This window comes from Pseudophryne corroboree, chromosome 8 (genome assembly GCF_028390025.1).
Source record: "Pseudophryne corroboree isolate aPseCor3 chromosome 8, aPseCor3.hap2, whole genome shotgun sequence".
Classification (NCBI taxonomy): domain Eukaryota; kingdom Metazoa; phylum Chordata; class Amphibia; order Anura; family Myobatrachidae; genus Pseudophryne; species Pseudophryne corroboree.
Genome location: NC_086451.1, coordinates 202,718,805 through 202,734,471, shown reverse-complemented (window position 1 = coordinate 202,734,471; position 15,667 = coordinate 202,718,805). Strand labels below are relative to the sequence as shown.

Genomic DNA, 15,667 nt, shown 5'->3' with positions numbered 1-15,667 from the left:
TAACAGCAATGAGTGATATTTTTGCCTACAGCCTATCGCAGGGTTGTTTTAACAGAGAAGGGGGCCCCTGTGCAGACACCTCTTTACGGCGCAGTAGTCTCTGGCATTGTGCCGGTGTCTACTGCACATACACAGGTCTCCGTCATGTTCCGGAGACCAATTTCACTACTGCACATGTGCAGGCACCATTTTGGGTGTGATTTTCCATCAGCTGCAGCGCCACGGAAAGGTAAGTATTAAAATATGGGTGCAGTGTGTGTGGTGTGGGGCACCCTAGACCAAGGGGCCCATGTGCGCCGCACACATTGCATTCATTATAGAAATGTCAATAACTTATTGCACACCTTATATAGTCACCAGGGCCAGCGCACGACACATGACTTACTTCGTGGTTTACGTGCTTTCAACGTCAAATGTAGGATGTGGTCATAATAGTGTGACTGGACCATGTATATATTATACCGGCATTCAACAAAAATGTGAAATTGGCCTCAGTGTTCTATACAATTCCTAACATGGCAGCTAGTATGTATACATAGACACAAAGGATTGTCGTCACTAAAGGATTTGAAAGTGAAAGTACAGTGTATTGTGAACAAAGGCAGTAAATTTTGTAACTCTGTTTACAATATATTTTTTCACTTTAAAAGTACTTAAGTGTTGTCCCTTTTCTCTGTAAATATAATGATGCAATTCACCCCAGCCCACCTAGTGGCCACCTGCATCTCCCCTCTGAGAGGTGGTGGTGGCAGGGTTTGCAGGTTAGGGAACGCTAGGCTGAAGCTTTGCATAGGGTGCAGACAGGAGCGGTTCTTGGTGCGGGCAAGCAGTGCCTGCGCCCTGGGCGCTGCGGCCTGGGGGAGCAGCCGCAGTCACCCCGCATGCACCGCCGCCTACCCACACTCCGCTCCCCGGCTGCAGCAGACGCTGTGGGTTCTGTCTGCCGTAATGTGTAAAAAAGGGACGCTGTCTGCTGTTATGTGTAAAAAAGGGGACTGTCTGCTGTAATGTGTAAAAAAGGGGACCATTTCTGCCGTAATGTGTAAAAAGGGGACGCTGTCTGCCGTAATGTGTAAAAGGTGGACTCTGCCTGCCGTAATGTGTAAAAAGGGGACGCTGTCTGCCGTAATGTGTAAAAAGGGGAATCTGTCCGCCGTAATGTGTAAAAGGGGCTCTACCTGGTGTAGTGGCGCTACTGTGCCGCATAATTTGAATAATGCAGACTACTGTGCACCGTTATATGAATTGGTAATATTTTGTGGCCACACCCCTTCCCCATGAAGCCATGCCCCTATATTTTTTGCGCGCGCCTAAGGCGTGCACTGCCCCTGTTTTACATAGAGGGGGGCTCTGATGCTGTTTCTTGCACACAGCACTAAAATGTCTAGTTACGGCACTGTTGCTAGGTATCCATTGCCCTGACCCTGAGCAGGTCCCCCTTACCAGATCCTCTCCAGGGGTGAAGGGGTGGACTTGAACAGGATGAGGGGAGGGGGTGGGCGCCCAAAGCATTTTGTTGCTCCTGGGCCCACTGCTCACTAGTCCCACCACTGGTCAGAAGGTCATTGCTTCCGATGCCAGCAAGTGGCCAGGTGATAGATGGGAGTCTGGGGTTATGTTAGGAGCCATTTGGAATATGCACTGTTTGTGATTACCAGAACTTGGAATGTTATACTCCAGCTTTAAGAACTGCCTGTAATCCTGACCTGCAAATCTACATGTAAAGCTGTATCATGCCTGAGGTGGAAATAAAGTGTTGGATTATACTCCATCTATGTGATTCTTGTCACAATATATATGTATATATACAGTATACACTGTGTATATATATATATATATATATATATATATGTACACACACACACTATATCATATACCTAAAGTACATAAAGACAAAAAGTGCCCCCCTGGAAGGCCCATTATATTGGGGATGGATTCCCTGACAGTGAACCTATCCCATTACATAGATTGGAGATTACAAAAATATGTAAAAAAAAAACCTTAGGTCCTATGTAAAGGACTCTATGAATATTCTCAATATTTTAAATGAAACCACCTGGAATTCAAATTATGGATGGTTGACAATTGATGTTCAATCTTTATATTCATCAATCCCACATCAGAATGGGTTGGAAGCAATGGGAAAAAACTGTTCGAAGATAATGAAATATCAATTAAAGAACGTCAGTTTATATTAGACAGTATTTCTTTTATATTAAAACACAATTATTTTAAATTTGAAGGTGAGTTTTTTCTACAATGCCAGGGCACAGCCATGGGAACTAAATTTGCACCTGCATGTGCAAATATACTCATGAGAGACTGGGAACACAATTTTATTTATGATACAGATTGGGAAAAAAACATATTATACTTTATAAAAGATATATAGATGACCTAATTATTATCTGGACAGGGGACCTTAGTAATATTAATAATTTTATAGATTACATTAATATTAATGGTTACAATCTAAAGTTTACTTATAGAACAGAAGAAGAAAGAATTGACTATTTAGATCTTATATTGAAGGAATCCACGTCTGGTAAAATAGAAACCTCTACCTTTTTTAAAGATACTGACATGAACAGCTATATTCCCGCAGATAGTTGTCAACTTCCCAATTGGAAGCATAATGTTCCATTTGGACAATTCCTCAGAATTAGAAATTGTAGCGACGACAGATTCCTCGAATAAGGTTATTGTAAGGAGAAAATAGAAGAGGACAGAACCAAAGCTTTTAAAAAAAATAGAACCGAATTATTGAAACCAAAAATCAACAAAGATCAAAATATGGTCAAAAACTGGCCTTTCATTACTCAATTCAACAAAGAAAATAAACAAATTAGAAGAATTATTGAAAACAATTGGGCTATTTTGCAAAGAGATCCAATCTTAGGTCCCCATCTTGATCAAAACCCACGATTACTTTCCGAAAAGCCACAAATTTGAAAAATATGATAGCTCCAAGTAACTTAAGACCATTAGACATGGCAAACAAGAAACCAGGTAATTTTTTAAAACAATCAGTTTGTTACCCATGCACTAGATGCATTTGTTGTAAATTTATAGAAAAATCACCAATAATTTACCAGTACAGGTTGAGTATCCCTTATCCAAAATGCTTGGGACCAGAGGAATTTTGGATATCGGATTTTTCCGTATTTTGGAATAATTGCATACCATAATGAGATATTATGGTGATGGGACCTAAATCTAAGCACAGAATGCATTTATGTTTAATATACACCTTATACACACAGCCTGAAGGTAATTTTAGCCAATATTTTTTATAACTTTATGCATTAAACAAAGTGTGTCTACATTCACACAATTCATTTATGTTTCACATACACCTTATACACACAGCCTCAAGGTCATTTAATACAATATTTTTAATAACTTTGTGCATTAAACAAAGTTTGTGTACATTGAGCCATCAAAAAACAAAGGTTTCACTATCTCAGTCTCACTCAAAAAAGTCCGTATTTCGGAATATTCCGTATTTCGGAATATTTGGATATGGGATACTCAACCTGTAATTTACGATGAACTTAATAAAAAATCTTATAGTCTAAAAGGGGTCTATTCCACCTTTGTCATCTATAGAATTACTTGTGGATGCGGGAAAGCATATGTAGGAAAAACTAAATGTATGATTAAACTGCGGATTCAAGAACATTTGAGGAATATTAAGAACAGAGTCAGCACACACAGTGTACCTAGACATTTTTCTGAGTTCCATAACTCTGATACAAAAAGCTTGAAGTTCACTATATTGGAGCATATTAAAGAAAGTGACAGAGGAGGTAACAGAGAGTTACAATTATCCAAAAGAGAGTCAAACTGGATATTTACCCTAAATACCCTTACTCCATTTGGGATCAATGAGGGAATTGACATCGTCTCATTTTTGTGATAAAGACAGAGTGTTTTATTGTTTTTTTGTATGATCAAGAGCGATGGATCTCTCTGCGAGTATCATTTATTATCGTTATCATTCATTGTTTGTTGGTTGGATTCATATGCATTGTTATCATTGTGGTCTGTTTGTGTAAAATGTGTGTCAGTAGAAGGACTCCAGTAAAAGCTTTATCAGTAACATCATATAGGGACTATAAAATATGTTAACAATACAGGAGTTTAATAGAAACAATATATATACATTAATATACACCGATAATTATAAAAACACTGATAAATAATAGATATTTTAACAGAAAAAAAATATTTCATAAAAATGAAAGTAAAGAATGGAAACCGTATGACTGAATTAATGAACACCATAAAATAACACTAAATATAAGGACAATAGACACATTAGATTATTTAATATGTTTAGATTTAATATATATATTTTATAAAAATAATATAATTACGAACACAATATAATAATTAATACAATAACACTAATAATTCACTAAAACACATGTGAGAGGTGCGGCTGCTGTGCGTGTGGTGGTGCCTGCTGCCGTGCAGGTGTAGACTCGGTACTCACCAGGCGCCGCTCGCTCTCACCTTCAGGTACCGGAACCCTCAACGGACCTGGAAATCTTCACTCGGATCCGGACACGGCGATTCCCTCTCGGAGCTGACCGACGACCTAGCTGAGGAGAGAAGGGTTTACATCAAAGGGGTATCGACCCTTCTTCCGGTGGAACAGGGGATACCCCAGGGGTGGCTGCGACCTTCACCGGCTGGGTGAATGGTCATCACCGGCACAAAGCCTCAGCTACCCAGCTTTCACACACTCGCGCTTTCGCACGTAGTGTGATGAAAGGGATTCTCACGTCCGTGAGCAATCCTAACTCCGGCGCTCGGGGACAAACAAGGGACATACGTACACGGATGCTACTCACCGTCACGAGTCTTGCACTCCGATCTTCTCCACTTACAGGTCCCTGTAAGGAGGCAAAGAGAAACAGCCGTGCAGGGCCTAACTCTGACCTAGTGTCACACCCTATACTATCTACAACAGCGGAGCCCTCAAACTAGCTCTGTGGGTGTGGTGCAACACAACTATGCACAACTTACACAACACATACACTTTGCCCTGCACGGTAACAACATATAACACACTATCGGAGTTACAACATAAAACGGTGCTGTCCCTTTATCTACCCGACCCAGAACACCCAGTAGTGGGGACCGCACAGCTCACCCACCTACCGTACTCTCAGGGTGGCCTGAGCCTAGCGCCCAGTACCACCTTTACTCACCTCAGGGAAACGCTGCTTCGCTGGGCCTAGCGCCCCCTAACTGCCCACAGGCCGGAGGCCTGACTTTGCCCACGGGCCTAGCGCCCGCCTAACTTGCCGCCCGTTGGGTGACCTGGGCCTTGTGCCCAGGGTCACCTTTCATATCCCTAATTGGCCACAAATCCACTAGGGCCTAGCGCCCTCTAATGTCCCCACAGGCCTAGTGCCTGAACGTGCCCCTCGGGCCTAATGCCCGCCTAACTGTGCCCACAGGCCGGTGGCCTGACTATCCTCATGGGCCTAGTGCCCAACATGTGCCCCCCAGGCCTAGTGCCTGCCTATCTGGTGCCGCAGAGGTTGGGTGGCTTGGGCCTAATGCCCGTCCCTGGTGGTCTAGGGAGGAAAAGGGGCCTCACTGAGGCCTTACCTAACCCGGGGGCCTCCGGTGCCCTCTTCGGCCGCTGGCCCGTCCTGGCCAGCGGCGCCGCCGTCGCATCGCCGCGTCCAGCCGCCGCTGGACATCTTCTTTCCCAGGGCTGGAGTCTTCAGGCCTCTTCAGCGGCCACCGGAGCTCCTCTCCCTGCGGCCGTCGTCGTCTTCCTCCACGCAGTCCTTGTTTCCTGTCCGGCTCCTCTTCCTTCTTCGCGCTCTTCTGCGCGCGCGCTGTCCTCTTCGGCTCCCGCCCGCGACGTCTTCTCCTCTTCCCGCTCCTCAGCGCCGTCGTCCTCCGCTCTGGCTCCCGCCCGGCGTCTGACGTCAGACGCCGGGGGCGGGGCCTATGACGCAGCGAGCGCCGATTGGCTCGCCGCGTCTCTCTCCTATTGGCTGCCGCTCCGGGAGCCGCGATTGGCTCCCGGAGGGCGCCAACATTCAAACCCTCCAGCCTGGGGTCCGGTGCAGGGAAAAGGGTAATCCCTGCACCGGACACCCGCCGCCGCCACGCACCCAGCGCTGGGGACAGACAAGCTGCCCCAGCGCTGTCCCCAACTAGGGACAACACAGATGTGCCCACAGGGCACATCCTTACATTTCCCCCCCCTTTTTCCTTTGTAGTCCCTACAAAGTTCCTCACGACGCCCATTGTCCGCGGGTCAGGGAATTCCGAGGTCCCTCCGGCGAGGGTGCATTCGGGGGCCCAGCCTGGACCAGCTGTGACCCCACATCCTTCCTCCTCCAGCTCCGGGTTCCTCTTGCGTCCTGACCTCCATCGGCGGATCCTCTGGGGGAGTGGCATCTCCTCACGGTCGCTTGACGTTGGCCACCAAGGGGAATCTTCTTCCACGGGGACAACAGTCACCCACTCTTGGCCTCCGATATCGTCTGTGGCTTCGTCCCTGTCTTCCGGGTGTGGTATCGACCACCACCCAACAGCGGAATCCTCCGGGGCATCCGTTTCCTCCCGGGCAACAGCCACAACATGTCGCATTTCCTCGTGGGGCATCTCCAAAGGTCCTATCTCTTCCTCTGGAACGGGTCCTCCCACGGCAACGCAGTCCTGTCCCCGTACGTCGGTCCATTTCGGCACTCCTGGCAGGTATTCTTGCTCCAGGACTATCTCCTCCTCTTCACGGAGGGCATTCAACTGGGAGCATGACTCCACCCGATCCTGCCAGTCACTCTCGTCGGCGCTTCCGATGCCAGAGTCGTCCTCCATCTGTTCTGGGAGGGATTCGTCGGCGGACAGCTCACCGTAGTCCGAGTCCTCCTCCGATACCTGGACTGGGGTATTACTTTCCTCCTCAGCGTACTTCTTCGCTTCCGCTGGCACCTCTGCTTCCTCAGCGTACTCCTTCGCTTCCGCTGGCATCGTTACTCCCTCAGCGTACTCCTTCGCTTCCGCTGGCATCGTTACTTCTTCAGCGTACTCCTTCGCTTCCGCTGGCATCGTTACTTCCTCAGCGTACTCCTTTGCTTCCGCTGGCATCTCTTGGTACCCAGGACACTCCTGTTCCGCACGTCCTGGTCGTGGACGGTTCCATCGCGGGGAGATTCCGGACGTCTCAGTCACTGGGTCTTCACGCTTTTCTTCACAGCGTGGTCTCTTCACCTCCCAGTCGTCCACCTCCGCTTCATGCGGGAAAGGATTCTGCCTTACTGGGGTCACTTTTTTTGGACAGAGTAGGTCCGCGGCATCTTCCCAAGGGCACTCACTGGCCGCATGTCCTGGTCGCCGACACTTCCAACAAGGGAGGGCCACTGCCACCTTCTCCAAGACGGGTTCCTGGTCCACCTCCTTCACTGGGGAATCTTCACCCGTTGGTTCCGGCTCAGAGGAAATGGGCACCTGCGAACTAACTTCAAGCAAGGCCTTCCGCTCCATTTCCCTGGTTTCCTCCTCCCATCTCTGGGCGCGACCATCCGCAATCATCCGGTCTTCGTTCCACGGACAATCGGGAAGCGCATGTCCTCTCGCCTCGCAGAGCGCACACACAGGCTCTGCAGCCACCCGGTCCCAAAGCTGCTGACGAGACTCCGTCAGCTGCTTCACCGTGGCCTCGTAGTCCGTCCGGTCTTCAGTCCATGGACATTCCAGGAGCCGATGTCGGGGATCTCCACAGTTTTCACACCAGGAATCAACCTCGTCTTCACTCAACTCTTCGTCCCAAGGACAACTGTTGTGCTCATGCCCGTAGTTTCCGCAGAGCAAACACCAGGACTCCTTCTTCGCTTGGCCCTTCTGACGTCTTCGGTCCGCTTCCTGGACCACCTTCTTTGGGGACGCCTCTCGCCAAGTACACTCGTCGGCAAAGTGACCTGTTTGCCGACATTTCTTGCAGGGCGTCACAGCGGCCTTCTTGCGCCCCTTCTCCCGGCGCTCTTCTTTTTCACGCTGGACCGACCGCTGCACCATCTTCAGGATGTCTGCCCCAGACACCGTCACCCAGTCGCTCTGGTCCGCACACGTCCGGGGGTGAGTCTTCTCCGGAGCCGTCCGCAGGGAGGTCTTCTTGGTGGCGTTCCACATCGTGTCCGTGATCCGGTCTCTTTGATCCTGCCGACTACGCCAAGTGTGAGAGGTGCGGCTGCTGTGCGTGTGGTGGTGCCTGCTGCCGTGCAGGTGTAGACTCGGTACTCACCAGGCGCCGCTCGCTCTCACCTTCAGGTACCGGAACCCTCAACGGACCTGGAAATCTTCACTCGGATCCGGACACGGCGATTCCCTCTCGGAGCTGACCGACGACCTAGCTGAGGAGAGAAGGGTTTACATCAAAGGGGTATCGACCCTTCTTCCGGTGGAACAGGGGATACCCCAGGGGTGGCTGCGACCTTCACCGGCTGGGTGAATGGTCATCACCGGCACAAAGCCTCAGCTACCCAGCTTTCACACACTCGCGCTTTCGCACGTAGTGTGATGAAAGGGATTCTCACGTCCGTGAGCAATCCTAACTCCGGCGCTCGGGGACAAACAAGGGACATACGTACACGGATGCTACTCACCGTCACGAGTCTTGCACTCCGATCTTCTCCACTTACAGGTCCCTGTAAGGAGGCAAAGAGAAACAGCCGTGCAGGGCCTAACTCTGACCTAGTGTCACACCCTATACTATCTACAACAGCGGAGCCCTCAAACTAGCTCTGTGGGTGTGGTGCAACACAACTATGCACAACTTACACAACACATACACTTTGCCCTGCACGGTAACAACATATAACACACTATCGGAGTTACAACATAAAACGGTGCTGTCCCTTTATCTACCCGACCCAGAACACCCAGTAGTGGGGACCGCACAGCTCACCCACCTACCGTACTCTCAGGGTGGCCTGAGCCTAGCGCCCAGTACCACCTTTACTCACCTCAGGGAAACGCTGCTTCGCTGGGCCTAGCGCCCCCTAACTGCCCACAGGCCGGAGGCCTGACTTTGCCCACGGGCCTAGCGCCCGCCTAACTTGCCGCCCGTTGGGTGACCTGGGCCTTGTGCCCAGGGTCACCTTTCATATCCCTAATTGGCCACAAATCCACTAGGGCCTAGCGCCCTCTAATGTCCCCACAGGCCTAGTGCCTGAACGTGCCCCTCGGGCCTAATGCCCGCCTAACTGTGCCCACAGGCCGGTGGCCTGACTATCCTCATGGGCCTAGTGCCCAACATGTGCCCCCCAGGCCTAGTGCCTGCCTATCTGGTGCCGCAGAGGTTGGGTGGCTTGGGCCTAATGCCCGTCCCTGGTGGTCTAGGGAGGAAAAGGGGCCTCACTGAGGCCTTACCTAACCCGGGGGCCTCCGGTGCCCTCTTCGGCCGCTGGCCCGTCCTGGCCAGCGGCGCCGCCGTCGCATCGCCGCGTCCAGCCGCCGCTGGACATCTTCTTTCCCAGGGCTGGAGTCTTCAGGCCTCTTCAGCGGCCACCGGAGCTCCTCTCCCTGCGGCCGTCGTCGTCTTCCTCCACGCAGTCCTTGTTTCCTGTCCGGCTCCTCTTCCTTCTTCGCGCTCTTCTGCGCGCGCGCTGTCCTCTTCGGCTCCCGCCCGCGACGTCTTCTCCTCTTCCCGCTCCTCAGCGCCGTCGTCCTCCGCTCTGGCTCCCGCCCGGCGTCTGACGTCAGACGCCGGGGGCGGGGCCTATGACGCGGCGAGCGCCGATTGGCTCGCCGCGTCTCTCTCCTATTGGCTGCCGCTCCGGGAGCCGCGATTGGCTCCCGGAGGGCGCCAACATTCAAACCCTCCAGCCTGGGGTCCGGTGCAGGGAAAAGGGTAATCCCTGCACCGGACACCCGCCGCCGCCACGCACCCAGCGCTGGGGACAGACAAGCTGCCCCAGCGCTGTCCCCAACTAGGGACAACACAGATGTGCCCACAGGGCACATCCTTACACACATAAGATTTATAATAGTTTTTTATTTTATAAGGTAAAATGATTAAGATTACGCTGCACTGTATACAATTCTTGATCAGATCACATATAGGTGGTGTTAATGTAGTAATATAATGTGGTGTTAACAAATGTGTAAAATATTGTATTTATTATCATAGCGATTATGACTGTGGTCTCCCAGTGCATGAATTGCAGCTGTCCCCAAGTGATCATGCCCCACGTGACCGCGATTAGCCCCACGTGATCGCGGTCACATGACGAGCGCAATGACGTAGCGCACGTCAAAACGAGGTTTGAGACGCAATCAGGAAGTAAGCCCGCTCTAGGTGGTGCAGAGTGACGGGACATGCGTGATGACGTCGCGCCCGTCACAATGAGGCTTGGAAAACACACAGGAAGCGGTTCTCCGCTCCTGAATTATAAATTAAACAATTAAGTTGATAAAGCTGGTGATTCAGGTCTTTTCTCGTTGCAAACCCTCTTCATGTAATATCACCAGTCACTAAAGGTGTATTATAGTAATAAGAGATTCTAAATACAGGTTTAAACCATAGAAAATTATATATAATAATTACATTAATTAATTAATTATTAATTAATTATTAATAATATCAGACAGGAAGTGAGGTAATCTGCTGTGGAGTGTAAATAGAGAGCCTAGGACCTTAGCATTCATTCCACATTTGGATTCCCATGCATACAGACATATAGGATTGCTGTTGGTAAGCCACATATATAAATAAAAAAACTTTTTCATTTTATTTTATTGATGCTAAAACTAAAATATGTAATATTACACTGTTGTTTCTATTAGGAGAAGAAAAAAAGGGGCTTGATAGCGGTCAAAAGCTCTTTTTTTGATACCAATACTAATATAAGCAATCAGTAAGTATTTTTCAACTTTAACCTTACTATTGAAAGACCAAACTAATCAAATTAATTAATGGGATTAATCATCTTCTCCTAGGATTGTTTTAATTAGAGAATCCTGCAAAATTTGTTAAATTGTGGAACCCAATTGAGACTATTTTATCAAAATTCCGAATTTAATTAATTCTAATCCAGATATATATTCAGTAAGTATTTATGACTATAGAAGGACAAATATGTTAAAATCATGTTAGACACAATAACCTAAATTAGTTTTTTTCAAATAGGTATAATAATTGGCTTCACTTATGATCTCATTTATTGAGTTACCATTTAAGAAGGGAACAATATCCCAAACTTTATGGGCATTTTAATAAGAATTTAAACTAACGTTTAAAAGTGAGTACCATATATATCAATTAATCAATTTATTATGGAGTCTTTCAACAGACGACCATTATTTTAATATGTGCTATAAGTTATAACTCAATGAATAGAGTGCAAATAACTGTTTAAAGAAGAAAACTTGAAAGCAGTCATTTATGGCCTGGATCAATAACTTTAATAAATATGATTAATTCTGTCTTCTTGAGAAATAGATTATTTGGAAAACAAATATACCATAATTGTTTTTTATTGTGCATTAAGGTATTCCCCTCCTCATCATTATTATTATTATCTTTTCTCCTTTTCACACCCAAAAGAACTCCCCTGAAGAAGTCACTATAAGACGAAACACGTTGGGTAAAAACTTTTTATTTATTTATTTTTACGTACAATTTGAACAAATAATTGTTTATCCAATGAGCAACATCGCATTGTAAAAAATCTGATTACAAATGTAATTTTGGATTATGCTGTTTTAATAATAAAAAGATGTGTTTTTAACATATGGGTGTTTATATGTGTGAGGTATATATAAGGTCATCCTCTCTTTATATACATATTCAGAAGAATCATTATTAGACAAATATTTGTTTAATCTGTTAAATAAGAGCACTCCACAGACTTTTATGTTTTATGTATTTATCTCCATATTGATCCTTATCGGCAAGGGATTCTTTTCCTGTGTTGAAGCTGCCTAAAAAGAGTAGTGGTAAATAAGCTGTTTGATACAGAATAATTTTCTTAAAAGGCCAGTAGTTCTACAAGGCCACCATTTTACAATAAGAGCGCATTAAGGAACTCCCTTATTCTTCATATATATATATATATATATATATATATATATATATATATATACAACTCATGTCAGTCTGGCACTCCCTTCAACGGAAAAATATCACCTGCACCGGTGCCTTCATAGAAGTGAAGATACAAACTTGGAGATGCGGCACTCTGGTTCACTTAAGAAGCGATAGACGGGTGTGGAGTCCCAAATATGTGTCAACGTTTCAATATTTATTTATATTGTCATCAGGATACAAATATAGATAAAAACAACCATACCTTTATACAAGACCATCACCACGTGAATGCCGGCATCGGAGCGGGACTGCACCCCCGCCCCTTTGCTGCGCTGAAAACAGACGTCATAGACATATGCCCATTGAGTCCTCGTGCTATCACCATGACAACCAAACTAAGTATAGAGACATAGAACGCACTATAATTACATAAATAGTAATGCCTTAGTAATACTATTATAAACCATAATTCTCCCAGACCTTATATGGGGGATATGTATAGACAAATTTCAAAACAGAAAAAGAACAAATATATAGTAAAACATTACCGTAATGCTGCATAGGCTATACTTTCATTAAGTCCCTTAGGGGCCATTACATCAAGGCGGTTGATCCATTGCGCTTCACAGCGCAATAATTGTAAGGATCTATTGCCCCCTCTAATATTAATAGGGACCGTATCGATCATACGGTACCGGAGACTTGCGAGAGGATGTTTAAAAAGTGCAAAATGACGGGCAACGGGTTGATCACTCGTACCCGAGGAGATCGCTGCCCGTATAGCAGCCCTATGGTTGCCCATGCGCTCCTTGAATTTGCTCTCAGTTTTACCAATGTATGATAAGCCGCAAGGGCAAATAATTTGGTAAATTACAAACGAAGAATTACATGTGAAGTGATGCCTAATGAAGAATTGTTTTCCTGATAGAGGGTGACAAAAAACATCTCCCGTAAGGAGGAATTGACAAGTGGTGCAGGTGCATTTAAAGCATCCTACCCGGGTATTGGTCAAAAAAGTGGTTTTCTTAATGGGCCGTACGGAGGTCAAAGTTTTAACTAGGGAGTCTTTCAAGTTTTTACCCCTTGAAAAACAGGGCATTAGCTCATGTTCCTGTAAATGTAATTTGTCATCACTTTGAATGATGGGCCATAATTTTTTTGCTTTATTCATAATAACTGGTGAGCAAACATTGTATTTGCTCACCCAAGGTAATTTATTTTTATTTTTATTTTTATTTTCATGACTTCCAGGCTCTATTATGTCGTCTCTAGATAATAAACTGGAGCGATCCATCCTTAACACTTTTTCTTTACATTGCAATAGCAAATTAAGTTTATATCCCCGTTCTAAGAAATGGTTAATCATCACATCAAGTTGCTCAATTGCAACCTGCTTGTCACTATTAATCCTCATCACCCTTATCATTTGGGAATACGGTAAACCGTTAATTAGTGCTCTGGGGTGGCAGCTCTGTGGTTTTAATAACATGTTTCTGTCAGTTTCTTTAGAGAAGAGTTTCGTGTGCAGGCTATTGTTCTTAATGGATACATTTACATCCAGAAAGTTGATGTTGTCCTTACTGTAATTATAAGTGAATTTAATTGGATTCTCTGAATGGTTATGAGTTTCTATTATTTCTAAAAGAATCCGCACATCGCCTCTCCATAGTAGGAATAGATCATCTATATATCTGACAAACATGAGGATCTTAGATGATATAATTTCATTTGAGAAAAATAGTAGATGCTCGATTAGGAACATCACCACATTTGCATAAGCTGGAGCCACAGAGCTCCCCATCGCACACCCCTTTGTCTGCAAATAAAACCGGTTGTCATAAAGAAAAAAATTGTTAAACAGAATAAGTTCAAACATTTGAAGAATTACATCAATCACTTCATCGGAATAATCACTTTTAGCTTGTAAAAACAATTTAAGTGCATGCAAACCCAAGGAGTGCGGTATTGAAGTATACAAGCTAACAACATCTATTACTACCAGGTAGCAATCGTCAGGGATCTCAGTAATCGTATTTAACCGAGTAAGGAAAGCAGTAGTATCGAGTAGAAAAGTTGATTCTACTTGGATCAGCGGCTGCAATAAGGAATCCAAAAAAGTTGCTAAAGGCTGCAATAGCGATCCTCGGGCCGATACAATAGGGCGGCCCGGTGGCGGATGTAACCCCTTGTGCACCTTGGGGATCGTATAAAAAATTGGTATTAATGGAAATTTAGGGTACAAAATATCCATCATACTCTCAGAAATAAATCGCATATCCATTGCTGCCTGTAGCAACTGAAACAACTTTTCCTTACATACAGTAGATGGATCTCTGGGTAATAATTGATAAGTAGACATATCATCAAGTTGGCGCATCACCTCCCTATCGTAATCCAGCAAGTCCTGCAGAACAATGCCTCCGCCTTTGTCTGCCTGGCGGATAACTAGCATTTTATTTGAGGTCAATGTTTTTAAACCTTGACGTTCTGCTACAGTTAAATTAGGATGTGCCGGAACACGAGGGGAAGTTACTGCATCAACCTCTTGATCCAACAATCTAAAGAAAGTTCTCATACTGGCGTTATTAGAGACCGGATCAAAGTTAGAGCGTTTAGCAAACTTTTTCAATTGGGCTGGAATCTCTGGTTTACTGCCTGATGTCAGCCCACTATTGTTTCCAAAGAATTCTTTCAATCTAATTGATCTGGCCAGTTCTTGTTTCTCCATCATCCAAGGCAGTTCCTCAAATTTTACTGAAGGGATAAAGGACAGTCCTTTTAGTAATAAGCTAACTTCACCTTTGGACAATTCGTAAGATGATAAATTAAATATTAGGTTTTCCTGGCTAGGGGAGGTCTGCCTACTCGCCCTCTGCCTTTCTGACTGCCCCCCCCGCCGCGTGAATTTCCTTTTTCGCGTTTTTCGCCTTGGATGAATCCCCGCTGTGCTGCTCTTGTTAAAGCCCCTAAAGGGCCGGATGCCGACGGGGTCTGTTCCAATTCACTATTAGAGCTCAAATTATCTTGGGAGGAGTCCGTATCAAAGCGTGTAGTTTTTCTGTAATTACGTTGTTTATTTCTCCTAAAGAACGGCTGTTTACGTTCCTCATTTGGTCCTCCAGAGAGCCATTTATAAACTGTATGTCTTTCATAATCAGACTCAACTTTATTGAGTTTCTCTTTCTTAAATTGGAGTAATTCTCTTTTATATGTTGCAATCTGTTGTTTAAGTCGGTCCATCCAGTCGGTCCCTTGATCAGATGTTAATGCCGCCATATGTGAGCCTTCAAAACTTGTGATTTTATCTCTGATCGAATTGAGTTCTTTAGTAGATTGTTCAATGACTAGTAAGATGAGGTCAAAAGAACAGCGGTTTAATATCCCCACCCATTTGCGGCAAAATTGGGGGTCATAACGACCTATTGTGGGGCAGTTCTTAACTCTGAAACCCCTGGGAATCTTCTTTGTTTTGTAATAATCGCTAAGGGAGAGTCCATGCAGATAAAAATCTACCTCCTTCTTTTTCAGCCGAAGAAGGTCTCTATAAATTAATTCCGGTGCCATGGCTTCAACTTCATCTTTAACTCCTTTATTATATAAGATAGC

At 45.6% G+C, this 15,667-nt stretch overlaps 1 long non-coding RNA gene across 1 annotated transcript; it reads left to right on the top strand.

Annotated features, from left to right (window-relative positions):
• Positions 1–10,398: 10,398 nt before the first annotated feature.
• Positions 10,399–11,681, top strand: LOC134947612 (uncharacterized). The gene is made up of 3 exons (XR_010182653.1): positions 10,399–10,726; positions 10,819–10,889; positions 11,579–11,681. It is a non-coding gene; the product is annotated as an uncharacterized LOC134947612 (long non-coding RNA).
• Positions 11,682–15,667: the final 3,986 nt, after the last annotated feature.